General features: G+C 50.7%; 1 protein-coding gene across 6 annotated transcripts in view; it reads left to right on the forward strand.

Moving 5' to 3' along the window:
- Nucleotides 1-17,636, forward strand: part of GFRA2 (GDNF family receptor alpha 2) — a 249,901-nt gene that overhangs the window by 41,991 nt on the left and 190,274 nt on the right. The window lies entirely within an intron of this gene.

Raw genomic sequence — 17,636 nt, forward strand, 5'->3', positions numbered from 1 at the left:
CCTGGAGCCACCACTTACTTCCTCGATCTGAAGCCCTGGCTGGGTTCCTGAGATGCTAATGGGAACGTCTGCTCCTGAGTTCTCCATGACTGGCAGGTGCGTTTGGGAGATGACCATGGGCGAGAGGGGCACGACAGACAAGGAAGTGATGGGTCCTGCCAGAGAAGCACCATCCAAGGCCCATTCAACATCTCCATATTGACTCCTCCCTCACCATCCAGCCTTGGAGGACACGGAGGGGCTCGTGCAGCTGCGGTGCAGCTGGGGGCTTGGGGGCAGGGTGGCAGTTGATGGTAATTCCTATGGCAGCAGATGGAGAGTTCCTGCTTCTAGATTCGAACAGTGGTGGTGCTAGTAGTGAAAAAGAACGGGCCTGCCAATGCAGCAGACCTAAGAGACTGGGGTTCCATCCCTGGGCTGGGAGGATCCCCTGGAGGAGGGCATGGCAGCCCACTCCAGTATTCTTGACTGGAGAACCCCATGGACAGAAGGCTATGGTCCACAGGGTTGCGAAAAGTCAGACACGACTGAAGCGACTTAGCACACACACGCAGGAAGAAAAGGACCACGTCACTGCCCTCAGGGAGTTGCAACTTCGTTGTATACACACACGTGCACAAGCACACACAGGCATGCCCGCACTCTTCCACAGACAGGGAAGTCATTAAAGAACAATTAATCACTTGAGTCCTTCTGTTGTAACTGAGGATTCCTGAGGAGTAACCAGTCCAACTGGAACAAATGAAGAAGGCTTTTCAGTGGGAGTAGCATTGGCATCTTTGTGTGTGGGAATGTGTAGGAACAGCATTCAGGCAGGGGAACACCATGAACAAAGGGGTGGGGACTCAAACAAGCCTTGTTTGCTCAGAGGGCCCTGTGGGAGACCTGTCTGCCCCGGACCGTAGTCCTCTTGGTGTGGCCTCGGAGAGCCCAGAGCGGGAGGTAAAGGCAGGTAGAACTGGGAGCCTGGGAGACCCTGGATTTCAAATGCTACCACACTTTGGTGAATCTGGGCTCCAGAGGAGGGTTCTGAATTATCTAGTCAAGCCCAGAGGTGGGAGCAGGTACAGGAGGGCACTGTGGATGCCTCGGCGGGACCAGCAGGGCCTGTTTGCCTTGGTTGCTGTGAACCAAGCAAGGAAGGTGCCTCTTCCCAGGCTCTCTCCTGTTTCCTATGCTCATCTCCTTTTCCCTGGAATAGGGATAATGAGGGTCATCATGGGTATTAAGTGAGGAGGCATCTAACCTCTTAGGATGAGGTCTGGCCCTCACAGGTGTCCTGTGACCAGAGCTCTTTTGTTTATGGGGTGCCTCCGTTCCTCACCTGGCTGATGCCTTAGCATCCCTTAAGCTTTGTTGTTCAGTTGTGTACAACACTTTGCAACCCCATGGACTGCAGCATGCCAGGCTTCCCTGTCCTTCACCATCTCCCAGAGTTTGCTCAATTTCTTGTCTGTTGAGTCGGTGATGCCATTCAACTATCTCATCCTCTGTTGTCCCCTTCTCCTGCCTTCAATCTTTCCTAGCATCAGGGTCTTTTCCAATGAGTTGGCTCTTCACATCAGGTGGCCAAAGTATTGGAGTTTCAGCTTCAGCGTCAGTCCTTCCAGTGAACATTCAGGTTTGATTTCCTTTAGGATTGACTGGTTTGATCTCCTTGCAGTCCAAGGGACTCTCAAGCATCTTCTCCAACACCACAGTTCAAAAGCATCAGTTCTTCGGCACTCAGCCTTTTCTACTGTCTAGCTCTTAAATGCATAATTGATACTGGAAACACCAAAGCTTTGACTATAAAGCTTAGCTAGGCCTGGGGCCTCTGCACTCTGACACACCTGAGCACACCTGTGACATGGCCCTGAGGGTGATGCATCCATACTGACTGAGGTCTCCCAGGCATGTGGCTTATTTGGTCTCTGTGTCCCCAGTGCCTACCCCTAGCTCCTGCCTTCCAGGAGAGGCTCAGGAACATTTATGAATGAATGAAAATGTGTCAGTGCTTTGTAAATAGGCAAGAATTTACAGAAATTAGTTAATGTGCTTCTCCAGAGAGTGAGGCTTGGGCAAACACACAATGAAGTAAACAGAGCCTGATTTCAAGGTCAAGGCCAGATTGGAGCCCGGGACTGTGGGACACTTTGTGGGTGGGGAAGGGGTGGGGCCACACCCACTGATGCCCTCTCCCTACAGCCCCTCTGCCAGCCCAGGGCCCAGGTTCCCCTAGCACTGCAGAAGGCAGCCTATAGCAGCAAGATCATCACCTTTTCATTGGAAATTTATATCCCTCCCCCAATTTAATTTTTTTGTCCTGATTATAAAATCAATCATTGTAAGACACACAAGCTTCAAATGGGAAGGAATTATTGAGCATATTTAACATGAAAAGTAAAAAATATCCCTTCTAATCTTCCCTGAGTCCTGTGAAATAGCATTTGTGTGTCCTTATAGATGTTTTTCTGGTTTATCCACTAACCTTGATGATTTATTTATTTATCTATCTACTTATTTACTTATGTTACAAAGGTAGGATCCTGCTAAGAGTAGTTCTGCAATTTCCTTTTATTACCTATGAATGTATCATGGCCATTGTGGGTTTCTTTAAAAAAAATCTATACCGTATTCTTTTTAATGGTTATATAATATTCTGTGCTATGCATGAGGTACCACTTATTTAACTAATCCTTGACTGATGGACCTGTGGATTGTTCTAAATGGAAATTGCATTCTGAAGGAGGCCTGAGTGGTGAGGGCTGATGCAGGCACAGTGCTCTCAGGATTTTAGGTGTGATGGTTTCCTTCTTTCTCCCATCCCTCTCTCCTGATGATGCCTTTACGTGATGGCAAAAACCACCTATCCCTCCCGCATCCACATCCCCCCTCCTCTGACCCCCTGCGCCTCCCCCAGGGCTGGTGATGTCACAGGTCCCTCGTATGCCCCTACCCACCTATCTTCATCTTACATCTTTGACAACCCCGTGGGATTGTTTGTCCTCCTTCCCAGGATCTGGCAGCCCACTTGCCTGGCTCAGATCTCCTTGTTTACTCAGTTTGGGGGGTGGAGGGTCTTTGGGAGTGGAGGGTCTTGGCACATGCCCAGGGCCTTGGGGAGGGCCTGAGCCAGGTCACACAGTGAAGGCCAGGACAGAGGAGGTGAGGGAGGGGGCCAGTTGCAGGAGTGGTGGTGGTTAGATGGGCAGGCTATCCCCTTCCACAAGGAGGGCAGCCAGGGAGGACTGAGACTGCTGATCCTCGTGGCATTTGGGATTTGAACGATGCAAATAAGGCCTCTTGTGACTATGAATATTCATGAAGCGCTCTTCCTTCTGAGCAGTGGGGATTCCTCCAGGCTGGCTAATGAACCTGGCCAGGCAGAGGATGGCATGTGGTCCCTCTTCATCCTGTCTTTCCTCTCTCCCACCCTCCTCTTCCCCTCCTGACTTACAAGGTGGGGCAGAGGCAGAACCAGGGCAGCCAGGCCTACATTCTGTGTTTGGTCCCCAATTTGTAGGTTTCAGTCTGACTTTGGATTCCTCCTTGTCCTTCTCTTCTCCCATGAAAACCATGACTAACACCACCTCTAGGAAGGAGCCTGGGGCAGGTGCAGTGGGGAATCACAGGGAGCTAGGTAGAATCCTAGGTGCTGTTGAAACTGATGGCAAAATTGAGGGTAAGAATGCAAAGGGCTTGTCCTAGTCATAAGGCAAGTAGGTGACAGAGTCAGAGTGAAGCCCAGGTATCTCAACTCTTGATGGAGTTTGCCAGGGGGCTCGGCGATAAAGAGTCCGCCTGTCAGTTTAGGAGACGTGGGTTCGATCTGTGGGTGAGCCCCTGGAGAAGGAAATGGCAACTCACTCCAGTATTCTTCCCTGGACAGATCTACAGACAGAAGAGCCTGGTGGGCTACAGTCCATGGAGTTACAAAGAGTGGGACACGACTGAGTGACTGAACACATATTTTCTGACTCTTGGCATCGTACCTTCCAGCTCACCCCTGAAGCCTGATTAGCCCATTCGCTGAGCCCCTTGTCATCCGTTCTTGGAACCCCTGGCCACCTCTGTATCCGGGACGCCCTGCAAGCCTTCTTAGCTAAAGCACTCACTCCACACATGGTATAGAGGTCTTAGCTGGGTTGTTTATCTTTTTTGGGGGAGGTGCTCCTGTTTCCTGAACCTTAAGTTGGGAGTTCATGTATTATATATCCAGCCAGAGGTGTGGGGGTCCCTACTATCTGAATTCAAATCAAGGCATGTGGTCTGATGTCTATGACCATCTGCTAGGGACCACAGGCAAGAATATGTGAAGTCCAGGTTGGAGTAGCCTGTAAAAAGATATATGAGAATGGATTGAATCACAGAATGAGGCAGAAGAAAGGCATCACAGAGGTCATTTCTTGGCCAACGGATTTAAGCTTTATTTTTTTTTCGACCACCAGACCTTTTTTCAAGTGAAATCCTACCCGAAGCCTTCCAAATAAAAAAGACAAGAGTAGGGCTGCTCCTGGTGCAGGATGAGATGAGGGGCCCGCCGTCCCCTTGCTGACTCCTCCCCTCATCTCCTTAGCAACAATCCCTGAGCTCGCTCATTACGTAGATAAAGAAACTGAGGCCCAGAGAGGGACAGGATCCACTGGGAGTCACATAGTTGGTGGCAGAAGCAGAGTTAGGAGTTGAGTCTCAGCGACTTCCCTGGTGGTCCAGTGGTAAAGAATCCACCTTCCAGTGCAGGGGACGTGGGTTCACCCTGGTTGGGAAACTAAGATCTCACAGCCTCAGGTCAACTAAACCTGAGTGCTACAATGAGGAGCCCAAGTCAATGAAGACCCAGCACAGCCAAAAAACAAAAAAAAAGAAATCTCGTTGCATGTTCTCCTGAGGGGCACTGCTTACGAGACCCTGAGTTCTTGAGGGGACCCTTGGATCAGTCCTGGGTCAGCCAGACAAGTGGATCTCCTTTCCCGTCCACCCTCCCCTGGCAGCCAGGGCCTTTCAGATACGTAGGCTGCAACCTTGACTCTGTTGACATTTTCCTCAGTGGAGTGGGAGAGGCAGAGGGGTTAGAAGGCAGAGGGGCAGAGTGGGTAAAATGGAGGGAGGAAGAGAGAGAGCTGTCCCAGGTGGAATTTGACCTGGGTACCAGTGCTCAGCCTCTGGGTCTCATTTGGTTCCAGATGAAGAGTGGTGGGAGGCGCTGGGGGAAAGGGCAACTGCTTCAGCTCACTGAGGGAGGGAGAGGGATCAAAGATTTGCATGGAGCTTAAAACCCAGCCCCGGTGTCTCTGAAGAATTTATTGCCACGTTGAGTGTGGGGGTGAGGGGAGTGGGGGGTGACAGGGCTGGAGGGAATGACAGGGAGGATGGGTGTGGGCCTGTCTTGTGGCCCCTAGCAGTCTCTTATTTATCATTTACAGCCCCTGATGGTTTATACTGAGCCCTGCTGCCTCCCTCCCTGTGCCTCCTGTTGCCCTCCCCCGATGTACCCCTCTTCCTGAGATTTTTGGGGAATTCCTTGAAGCTCCTTCAAGAGGCCTGTGTGTGTCAGTCTCTCAGTCTCATCCAACTCTTTGGAACCTCGTGGGCTATAGCCCACCAGGTTCCTCTGTCCATGGGATTCTCCAGGCAAGAATACTGGAGCGGGTTGCCATTCCTTTCTTCAGGGGATCTTCGCAACCTAGAGATCAAACCTGTGTCTCCTGCATTGCAGGCAAGTTCTTTACCCTCTGAGCCACCAGGGAAGCCCATAAGCACTCAGAAATGAAAATAAGACCATAGGAGGATGTGGATCTGGAATATAGGAGGAAAAGAATAGATGTTATCTTTCCGGGAGAATTTTCTTTCAGCTTGGCTGTGCCTCTGAGGTTTGCCGAGAGCCAGAGGGTAGGCAGAGTTGGGTGGACTGGGATTGAGGGGCCTTGAAGTCAGGGTTGTGTCTCTGTTTCCTGGGTGAGCCTTAACAGATGGCTCAGTGCCACTCAATGCCTTGCTTCCCCACCTGGAGTAAGAATGGCATGCTCACCTTCCTTTCTGGCTCGCCAGGGCATAGGAGGGTAACTGGATATTTGTAATCAAGTTATGGAGGCCCAAACAGAGCACCGCAGATGTGTCTAGACACACTGACTGTGCCCCCTAGAGCAAAGGGCAGAGTATAACCATGACCTGAGAGGGGGCTCCTTGGCCCCCCCGGGGCAGTTACCCAGAGACTGGAGTGAGGACCATCTGAAGAAGCAACAGCCTGGGGTTGTAGCAGCCTCTGAGAATAGAAGCAGGCGGGACAGATCAAGATTTGGGGTCTCACGGTAGCCTAAGGGGGCTACTCTGCCACCCCCTCCTTTGGGCTGAGCAAGGATGCCAGCAGAGAGAGATGCACCCCTTTCAGTGCCCTGGGGCTTGGTGGTTAGCGTCCTGGTCACCAGGGACTTCCCTAACATCACATCTTTCCATGGTCCCTTCACAGCCTGTGAGCAGAGGTTCCTGTGATCAGGACATGGCACTGAATGTCATCTAATTCACCCAAATTGCCTGTCCTCTTGTATAAAGTCTCTTTGTTTCTATAGAAACTGACTGTCTGGAATCACCTGAGTTGTGTGATATTGCTTGTCATTTCCTCTCCTTGAGTTTCAATTTATTCATCTGCAAAACAGGAGGGGAGGGCTGATGGGAAGTTGGATATCATTATCTGTAAGAATATTCCAGTTTAGTGCTGGTGTTTTCAGGTCTAAGAATCCTTGCCAACTCCTGAAGTGGTCCTCTCCTGCCCTGATGGTGTAGCAGCTCTCCACCCTCTAGGTTCCGAGGCAATCCCAACTACCACTTCTTTCTTAAGACTCTTGAGATAATGCTTCTGGCTGATTATGATCCCTGGGGCAGTGCCCAAACCCCACTCTGCAGATCAGCATGGACTTTCCAAGCTTTCCAAAAGCAGAAGGCTGCTTTTCTGCTTTCTCAGGTGGAGATGGTATACTTTTCTGACATCCATCCATCCATCCACTCATCCATCCATCCATCCATCCATCCACCTATCCCTCATCCATTCATCCATCCTTCCATTCATACACCCACCTATTCACTCATCCATCTATCCATTGATTCATCTATCCATACTAAAAATGGTTATTTGGAGTGCCAATTCAAACCAAACACTCTACTAGGTGTTAGACAAACAGAGATGAGAAGACATAGCTCCAACATGAAGGAACTTACTGCCCAAGAGGCTGCAAATGGGCAATATACAACTATAATACAAAGCAAGCTTCCCAGGTGGTGTTAGTGATAAAGAAACTGCCTGCCAATGCAGGAAACATAGGAGATATGGGTTTGATTCCTGGGTCAAGAAGATCCCCTGGAAGAGGGCATGGCAACCCACTCCAGTATTCTTGCCTGGAAAATCCCATGAACAGAGGAGCCTGGCAGGCTATAGTCCATGGGGTTGCAGAGTCAGACATGACTGAAGTGACTTAGCATGCATGCATGCATAACAAAGCACAACAGGGTTTTAGAGTTAGCCCTAGATTTTATTTCTGCCTCTACCATTCACTTAATAGTTGTGTGAGCTTGGGTGAGGTACTTAAGTTCTCTGAATCTATTTCTTTATTTGTAGAGATAAATCTCAATAAATGTCACTTTCCTTTCTCCATAAGAGAGGTACCAGAATGTGTCATGGAAATACAGGCAAGGGAGAGGTTCCTGAGTCCCTGAAGCCTCAAGGAAGTCCTCCTAGTTGTTCAGTAGCTCAGTCGTGTCTGACTCTTTGCAACCCCATGGACTGCAGCATGCCAGGCTTTCCTATTCTTTACCATCTCCCGGAGTCTGCTCAAACTCAAATCTGTTGAATTGGTGTTCAACATCTCATTCTCTGTCGTCCCCTTCTCCTCCTGCCCTCAATCTTTCCCAGCATCAAGGTCTTTTCCAATGAGTTGGATTTTCACATCAAGTGGCCGAAGTATTGGAGCTTCAGCTTCAGCATCAGTCCTTCCAATGAATATTCAGGGTTGGTTTCCTTTAGGATTGAGTAGTTTCATCTCCTTTCAGTCCAAGGGACTCTTAAGAGTCTTCCCCAGCACCACAGTTTAACAACATCAATTCTTCAGTGCTCAGCCTTCTTTATGGTCCAGTTCTCACATCCATACATGACTACTGGAAAATCCATAGCTTTGACTAGATGGACCATTGTTGGTAAAGTGATGTCTCTGCTTTTTAATACACTGTCTAGGTTTGTCCCCGAGTAGTTGACACCTGAGGGTAGCTGTGAAGTGAAGGGGATTCCAGTGTGAGCCTACATGGAAGAGTACAGGGTGTTACCAGACAGCAAGTGGTAAGCATGATCAAGGATACATGGGGAGTGCTAGGGGGAAGCAAAATGGAGAGTAGGTTGGACCAGATGGAGAGGTAGCCTCGGCTGGGGAGGCCACGGAGGCTTTTCCAGCAGGAAAGGGGACATTGCTTTGGTTCCTAGGGCAGAGTTAGACTCCCAGCTCCTCAGTAACTAAACTTCCTCTTGGAGCCATATGTACATCAGGATCTGACAATGAGCATGCTATGGCATGACCCCATCCAATGTTGGCATGAGCTGGGTGAACTTGGGTGAGTCCCTTCAACTAACTGGGTCCTTCTGGGTAGAAGTAGGGGCTGGGTGAAGTCTTTCCTCCAGCTCTGAATTCCATCATCAGTGTCTTTTCTTCACTCTCTTTCTTGCCTACCTCTTCCCTTTTCCCTCCTTCCCTCCACGCCCCTCCCCTTGCCTCCTCTGCCAGCCCACTTCCTGCAGGCCAGAGTCAGGTGGGAGGAGGGCTAAGCACCTCCTTCCCGGGAGCCCAGCATTCCAGCTTTGCTGTTAGGAACCTACTGCCCATGAAGGGCTCACAGAGCTGTCTGTGAGCTGAAGTGGGCACCCCCTCTGTCTTCCCCACAGGGGGCTAGGGAGGTGCTGGGTGCAGCAGGGGACCCTCACCAGGCTCTCAGGGTGGTCTGGCTGGGTCAAAGAGCACACAGCATCTAGGCAAGTGGGGTTGCCTGAGACTGAGGCCTCTGAACCCTGACAGAGGGCAGTTAGGGAGGACAGCTGAGCTCCTTCCGGGAGGGGGAGCAGTCAGTGCTCCCTGACAGAAGTGATCAGTGCTCCCTGACAGAAGCAAGGCTGCCTCTGCTTCTGGGGAGAGGTTCGGCATGTTTGCCTGGCAGAGATTTCCAAATTGGTGCCGGTGGCTGGGAATTTTTCATGGGGGTGGAGATGGGGATGGAGCACAAAGGCGACAGGTAACAACAGTCTCCAGACACCTTTTCTTCCTACCTAGACAGAGGTCAGGGCTTCCCAGGTGGCACTAGTGGTAAAGAACTCACCTGCCAGTGCAGGTTAGACATAAGAGATGCAGGTTCAATCCTTGGGTCGGGAAGATCTCTGGAGGAGGGCATGGCAACCCACTCCAATATTCTTGCCTGGAGAATCCCACAGGCAGAGGGGCCTGGTGGACTGCTGTCTGTAGGCTCACAAAGAGTCGGAGACAACTGAAGCGACAGCATGCACGCACGGACAGAGGTCCCAGAGCCAGAATGTGCTTCAAGAGTCCCTACAGGAGGAATCAGTCCATGCTGGATTACAGACATTACAGGGGCTCTTTCTGGCTCCTCCGCCGCCCCCCCGCCAGGTGTCTCTCCTACTACTCCCTGAGTCCCCTGCTAAAATTAACCATTCTTGGCAGAGACCATCCCTTAAAATGATATCAGTCCACACTCTGGGGAGACCTACTCCCCAGTGTTGAGAGTTGGCAAGGGATCCGCAGATGGCACCAGGGAGCACCAGGGGTTTCAGGATCAGGGGACAGAGATCAGAAAAGGTGAAAGAGACACAATCCCCTGTATCACACTCCACATCATGGCCACCAGAAAGTCTTCTGAATCTGGCCAGCCTGGGGAGCCCTAGCCTGGAACGGATTTACCCGGGGCTGAACCCCAGAGGGCCCCCATTGCTGTGGTGGTGAGGGGCAGGGGAAATGATGTCAGGCTCGACCTAGCTTCAACTCTGGTTCCTTGGCTTCTAGCTGGGTCTCCTTGGGCAACTACCCTGTCCTCTCCAACCATGGGTTCTTTGGAAGATAGTGTGTTGTGAGGATAGAAATGAGGTGGTGCAGAGAATTAAAAGATTTATTTATTTGGGTATGCTTGGTCTTAGTCGTGGCACGTGGGATCTTCAGTCTTTGTTGTGGCATGCTGGATCCAATTCCCTGCCCAGGGATTGAACCCGGTGTCCTTGTATTATGAGTGCGGTGTCTAAGCCACTGGACCACCAGGGAAGTCTCATGCAGAGCATTTAGAATCGCACTCGGGCCACAGAGAGCACACAGAGGGACAAGAAAGGCCGTCGTTACTGCAGGAGAGGGCCTAGCCCATGTTCCACAAAGCTCCTGTCTTCCTGTCTGCTTATTCTTCCTGCTACCCATCAGTTGGTCTTTCTCACGAAGTTTCTTTTTATCTAGCCCCTTTCTTCCTCTCCATTGCTCAGCGTCTCTCTCTGTCTCTGGCCGCCGTCCTGTTATTTCCCTGCCTATCTTGCTCTCATCTCCCCATCTCTGCCTGTCTCCACCCATCTGCCGTCCCTCCATCCCCCTCCTCCCTCCTCGCTCTGGCTAGTGCCCCGCCATCTCTCTGGCAGCCTGGCAAACACCCTGTGCCTCCCTGCCCCTGCCCATCCCTCTGCCCACTGCCCCCTCTTCTGGGGCATCCCTGACTGACCCTGCTCCCCCTGCCTGTCTCCCCAACCCCTCCTTCCCCCTCACAGCCCTGGCCAGAGCCTTTTCCTGGCACCCACCCTGGGTAGGCTGCCACCGAGTGGAGCAATGCAGGCAGATGAAGCGGGTGGCGGTCTCCAGAGGCGAGGGTCGGACTGCTAATTCCCCTGCTCCGAGTGGAGGACGTGGAGGCCTCATTCAATTATGTCACATCCACTCAGCTGCTCTCCCCAGATGATGCAGAGCAGCAGCCCGCTTGCCCCTCCCGGCCAGGACCTAATGGAGAGCGGTCTCCTTCGGCCTGGCTGACCACACCGGTCCTGCTGGAACAGGCTGGGCCCCGCCTGTCTGGCCTCGGGGTTCTCGGCCTGCCATGATTCACTCTTTACCCTAATTACACCAACAATGGGCCTCTGGAGTTTGTCCCTCTCACCTTAATCACTGCGGAATTTGATCTCAGGGCCTTTCATTCCATTACTACCCCCCATCTGGCCGCTGCCTGCAGGAGCCAGGCCGGCCCTGCGTCTCCCGTGGGACTAGAGGCCTGGGGGTAAGTAGACCAGGGAGGTGACCAGAGGGTCTGGGATCTTCCTCTCCAGCCTGAAATACCGACGTGTGGGCATTTCCTTGGAGTTTATCCCAGGCATCGGATCTTTCTGACTAAAGTCTATCCAGGTGTTGTGAGAGACCCCGGAAAAGGCCTGCTTCCTGTCCCTTTCCTTGAGAAGCCTAACCTGGGGAGATGAGGCCCACAGAACAAAACCATTAAGAGCAGGGCTGACTGTAAATGGAGTTGGACTCAGAGAAGGGAATATCAAATAACTAGAGAACAGACATTTACTGGGAATTTACTGGCTGGCAGAATCTCTCGTATGTGTTGTGCCATTTACTCCTTACCAGTCTGTGAGGGAGGGATCGTCTCCACTTTCAGTGGGGAAACTGAAGTCTGGAGACACTGAGGGGCCAGTCTAAGCTCAAGCAGATGCTGACAGAGTCAGTGCTCAGGGTCTTGGGGTCAAGTCCTTCCTTCCCCACCATCCCTCGGGGCTGGGGCGGCAGGGAAAGGCTCTGAGGCAGGACCCGATGGCTGGGGTGGTGGGGAACAGCTTGGGTAGGGGGACAGCTTGAGTGGGGTTTATTGAGGACACTCAGAGCAGGAAAGGAGAGGATGCTGTGGGCACATGTGGGGAGCGTAGGAAATGGAGCTGGGTAAGTTGGATGGGGAACCTTCTTTTTTTCTCTTAAGAAGATGGATCATTCTTTCTTTCTTTTTGGCCGCACTGGGTTTTTCGTTGCTTTGCGTGGGCTTTCTCTAGTTGCGGCGAGTGGGGGCTACTCTTAACTGTGGTGAGCAGAGCCTCTCATCGCGGTGGTTTCTCTTGTTGTGGAGTACTGTTTCTAGGTGTATGGGCTTTGGTAGTTGCAGCTCATGGGCTCTAGAGCGTGAGCTAAGTAGTTGTGGTAACAGGCTTAGCTGCTCTGCAGCACGTGGAATCTTCCTGAACCAGGGATGAAACCCATGTCTCACGTGCTGGCAGGCAGATTCCCATCCACTGCGCCACCAGGGAAGTCTGATGGGAAGCCTTGGATAACTCATAGGAGACTCTGGACCTCAAAGCTGGATAGAGGGGATCACTTTCAAGAGAAGCACCAGTGAACCAGTATGCATTTCTCTTTTTTTTTGTACTTGTTCACTCGATAAGTTGTGTCCGACTCTTTGCAACCCATGGACTGTAGACTGCCAGGCTCCTCTGTCCATGGGATTTCCCAGGCAAGAATACTGGAGTGGGTTGCCATTTCACCAGTATAGTAGGATGAATTTTGTCTTGTGAAAAGACAGGTCCAAGTCCTAACCCTCGATATCTAGGAATGTGCCCTTATTTAGAAATAGAGTCTTTGCAGCTGCAATTAAGAATCTTGAGATAAAGTCAACCTGGATTTAGGATGGGCTCTAAATCCAATGACGTGTCCTTATAAGGGACAGGACAGGGAAATTTGAGACAGGGACAAAGAGAGTGCCATGTGAAGACAGAGGCATAGATGAGAGAGATGCTACCACAGCCAAGGAATGCCAGGAGCCACCAGAAACTGGATGAGGTGGAGAAAGATTCTCTCCTTAAGCCTTCAGAGGGAGCACAGCCCTGCTGACACCTTGAATTTTGGACTTCTGAGAAAATGTCTTTTGTTTTCTGCTACCTGTGTGTGCATGCTCATTCATGTCAGATATTTTGCAACCCCGTGGACTATAGTCTGCCAGGTTCCTCTGTCCATGGAATTTTCCAGGCAAGAGTACTGGAGTGGGTTGCTATTTCCTACTCTGGGATTTTTACTACCTAGTTTGGGGTAATTTATTACAGTAGCTGCAGGATGCTCATACAGATAAGAATTCATCTATTTAGTGCAAGGAGCAGGACAGACAGTGGAGGCTGGTGGGAGATACTTCCCCAAAGGCAGTTTGGACCCATCACCCTCTGGGAGACTTCGCACTGAACTCACAGCAGCAGGGCTGGCCAGAGAATTCAGTCTCTCTCTTCTTGCTTTTAGCCAGGAGGACAGGCTGAATCCATGCATGAGGGCCCCAGGGAGGCTGATGGGCTTTCCAGGTGGCGCTAGTGGTAAAGGACCCGCCTTCCGATGCAGGAGACATAAGGGACACAGGTTTGATCCCTAGGTGGGAAAGATCCCCTGGAGGAGGGCATGGCAACCCACTCCAGTATTCTTGCCTGGAGAATACAGTCCAGGGGGTCGCAGAGAGTTGGACTCAACTGGGTGACTAACACACAGCATGCATGTCTACAAGATGGAAAGCTGGTAGAACCCCCCAGTGGCTCTTAGACTCCATACCATGGTACTGAAAGAGCAGAATTAACAAGATAGGCATGAGTCTAAGGGATTGAGAAATCTTTAGGAGGGGGATGTTGGTGAGTGAGGCCTAGGGTATGGCTGGGAGTCAAGGGAATAGTGTCTTCAAACAAAGAGTGGCGGTACAGAGATTAGGACTTGAGTCGCTGTGGAAGGAGTGTCCTTCCGGAGGTTGGGCTCATGGAAACAGATATGAGGGAGTGAGGAGATGAGGCTGTGGATCCACTTATTTGACCGCAGGCCTCAGTGCCGAGAACATGTTCCTCTTTCCTCCCTGCTGATGGGAGCTCTGTTTGCTTGTGGCTTTTTCTTCTAGAAAGAGTGAGGTGTTTTCCATCACACCCCCCATCTGAGCCATCTTCGTTCACCACAGTCTCCTCCCTGCCTCCCTCTTTTCCCGCTTGCTGGTCAGTCTAAGTGAGACCCACCCAGACCATGGTCAGCACCTGGGACTTCCATCCTCCATCGGCTTCAGTTTCTCTCTCTATAAAATGGGAAAGTGACATGGCTTTGGGCAGGACTGAAACAGAACGGGTCTCTTGATCACCCTTTGTCATTTCCTTCTCCATAGCTCCTTCTGTAGCCCCTTCCTTCCCCCTCAGCTTGAATGTGCATTCAAGACAAGTGTGTACCAGCTAAGTGTGTGTCTGTGCACACAGCTGGCTGAGCACACCCTGTGTCTGCCAGTGGCCCCATTTGCAAGGTCACTGTCCGCCCTCCCCACCCTCCCCGATCTCTGCATCATTCCCTTATCAAGCTTTCAAGGCAAATAAGCCACAGTGAAGGTTTCTGGGTTTCATCCAGCTGGTACTCTCTCTTGCCTGCCCCCCTCCCAACTCTCCCCACACCTGGCAGGCCTCCACAGGGCACACATTATGCCCAATCTCTCTCAGCTTCCCCTCCCAGAATATTACTGCTGGAAGAGTCTGGAAGGACCTGACCCAGCCCTTTGTGTTTCTGATGAGGACGCTGAGGCTAAGGGAAGGATTCATCACAGACTGATGCTCAGCAGAACTGGAGCCTGGGCCTGGACCACTTTGGTACATATCCAGGTAGCAGCTTACATTATGGTACACTACTGACAGGTTTTGTAAAATACCCATCCCACTCTTTTTCAGTGGAGTTGGAGTTGGTGCCTGAGAGGAGTGTCAGTGATCCCTACCCAAGCCGGTCCATTTTGGTGGGAGTGGGGACCTTCTTATTGAAGAAGCCATGTATTACCTGAGTAATTTGGTACTAATTTACTTCTTTATCCCACTGATTTAAAACATTTTTAAAAATTTATTTGACTGTGCCGGGTCTTAGTTGTAACATGTGGAATCTAGTTCCCTGACCAGGGATTGAACCTGGCCCCCCTGCAGTGGGAGCACAGTGTCTTAGTCACTGGGCTACCCGAGAAATTGCCCCACTGATATTTTTGTCTCCTTTATAGACTTGTGCTCAGGTGACCTAACCTGTCATGCAACCTGGTGACATGAGAGGCCCAGACCCATGACTCATTTCTCCGTGCCACTTCCCTTCAATGCCAGCATCTCGCTCAGGGCATTGGGACACTGTGCTGCCGGGACCCTGTCTCCGAGATACCATGATGCCCTCCTGTTCTATTCAAGCTCCCTTCCCAGTCCCTGTCACTGACTTTCCTCCTCTTTCAGCTGCCCCTCTTCTGTCCTCTGATACCCAAACTTTTAGAGCACTCTGACCTAGAATCTTCTGCCACTTTTTCTTTCCGCTTGTGTCTCTAAGGCTTGTTCCTCAGACTCACCCATTTCCAGAGTGATGACAACTCCATCACATCTAAGTCCCAGCTGTGTCTGCCGTTCCTCCCAGAGACTCTGGTGCCAGTCCTCCAGCCCCACACCCACCCTTGTGTGGAACGTGTGAAAAGTGGAAGGGGCTGCTGTTTTATTCACTGTGTCTGACTACCTGGAAGTGTCTCATGAGAAACTCATTTCTTTGGCTTGAATGCAAAGGCCCCTGGGAGTGGTCACACATAAAGCTATGGCCGGGGGTCGTGTCTTGAAAAATAGGAAGGATTTTATCAGTGAAAATGAGAAGGCATGTACATTTCGTGTACTGGAGAAGGCAGTGGCACCCCACTCCAGTACTCTTGCCTGGAGAATCCCATGGACGGAGGAGCCTGGTAGGCTGCAGTCCACGGGGTCGCTAAGAGTCGGACACGACTGAGGGACTTCACTTTCACTTTTCACTTTCATTGGAGAAGGAAATGGCAAGCCACTCCAGTGTTCTTGCCTGGAGAATCCCAGGGATGGGGGAGCCTGGTGGGCTGCTGTCTATGGGGTCACACAGAGTCGGACATGACTGACGCGACTTAGCAGCAGCAGTACATTTCATCGGGAGCTCAGATCTGCAATAAGAAAGGGAGGCATGGTGTTGGAGGGATCTTTAGAAAGTACAGATTGTCTAGGGGAGGTTGGCAAACTTTTTTTTTGCAAAAGGCCAAATTGTAAATAGTCCACAGATAAGAAAAGTGTGTCTGGAAGGGTCTTTGGGGACCACATGGTCTCTGTTGTGGATGTACTCACACGTGATAAATCGCTTCAGTTCTGTCCATGTGACTCTATGGACTGTAGCCTGCCAGGCTCCTCTGTCCATGGGATTCTCCAGGCAAGAATATTGGAGTGGGTTGCTGTGCCCTACTCCAGGGGATTTTCCTGATCCAGGGATTGAACCCATGTCTCATGTCTCCTACATTGGCAGCCGAATTCTTTACCACTAGCGCCACCTGGGAACCTTATGGTCTCTGTCACAACTATTCAGTTCTGTTGTAGTGCAAAAGCAGTCATAGGCAGAATTACGTTGAGTTGTATCCCCCCAGATCTATATATTGAAGTCCTAACGCCCAGTATCTCAGAATATGAATACATTTGGAGATGGGGGTCTTTAAACTGGTGATTAAGTTAAAATGAGGTCCCTAGGTGGACCTTGATCCAGTATGACTGGTGTCCTTATAAGAAGAGATTAGGACATAGACATGTTCAGAGGGGAGGCGACGTGAGGACACAGGGAGAAGACAACCATCTGCAAGCCAAGAAGAGAGGCCTCCAGAGAAACCATCCTTGCCGACACCTTGGTCTTGGCCCTCCAGCCTCCAGAACTCTGAGAAAATAAACGTTTTCTGTTAAGCCCCCTGATCGCTGGTACTTGGTTACGGCAGCCCTAGCAAAGGAGGCAGTGTGTACCTGTTTGAGTGTGACCATGTGCCAATAAACGTTATTTATGAACACTGAAACTTGAATTATGTATTATTTTTACATGTCATAAAGTAGAATTCTTTTTTTAAAAAATTGAAATATCGTTGATTTACAATGTTGTGTTAGTTTCAGGTACACAGTAAAGTGACTCAGATCAGTTCAGTTCAGTTCAGTCACTCAGTCGTGTCCAACTCTTTGTGACCCCATGAATCGCAGCACACCAGGCCTCCCTGTCCCTCACCAACTCCCGGAGTTCACTGAGACTCATGTCCATCGAGTCAGTGATGCCATCCAGCCATCTCATCCTCTGTCGGCCCCTTCTCCTCCTGCCTCCAATCCCTCCCAGCATCAGAGTCTTTTCCAATGAGTCAACTCTTCACATGAGGTGGCCAAAGTACCGGAGTTTCAGCTTTAGCATCACTCCTCCCAAAGAAATCCCAGGGCTGATCTCCTTCAGAATGGACTGGTTGGATCTCCTTGCAATCCAAGGGACTCTCAAGAGTCTTCTCCAACACCACAGTTCAAAAGCATCAATTCTTCGGTGCTCAGCCTTCTTCACAGTCCAATTCTCACATCCATACATGACCACAGGAAAAACCATAGCCTCGACTAGATGAACCTTTGTTGGCAAAGTAATGTCTCTGCTTTTGAATATGCTATCTAGGTTGGTCATAACTTGCCTTCCAAGGAGTAAGCATCTTTTAATTTCATGGCTGCAGTCACCATCTGTAGTGATTTTGGAGCCCAGAAAAATAAAGTCTTACACTGTTTCCACTGTTGCCCCATCTATTTCCCATGAAGTGGTGGGACTGGATGCTATGATCTTCGTTTTCTGAATGTTGAGTTT

The sequence above is a fragment of the Bos mutus genome, chromosome 8 (assembly GCF_027580195.1).
Source record: "Bos mutus isolate GX-2022 chromosome 8, NWIPB_WYAK_1.1, whole genome shotgun sequence".
NCBI classification, from domain to species: domain Eukaryota; kingdom Metazoa; phylum Chordata; class Mammalia; order Artiodactyla; family Bovidae; genus Bos; species Bos mutus.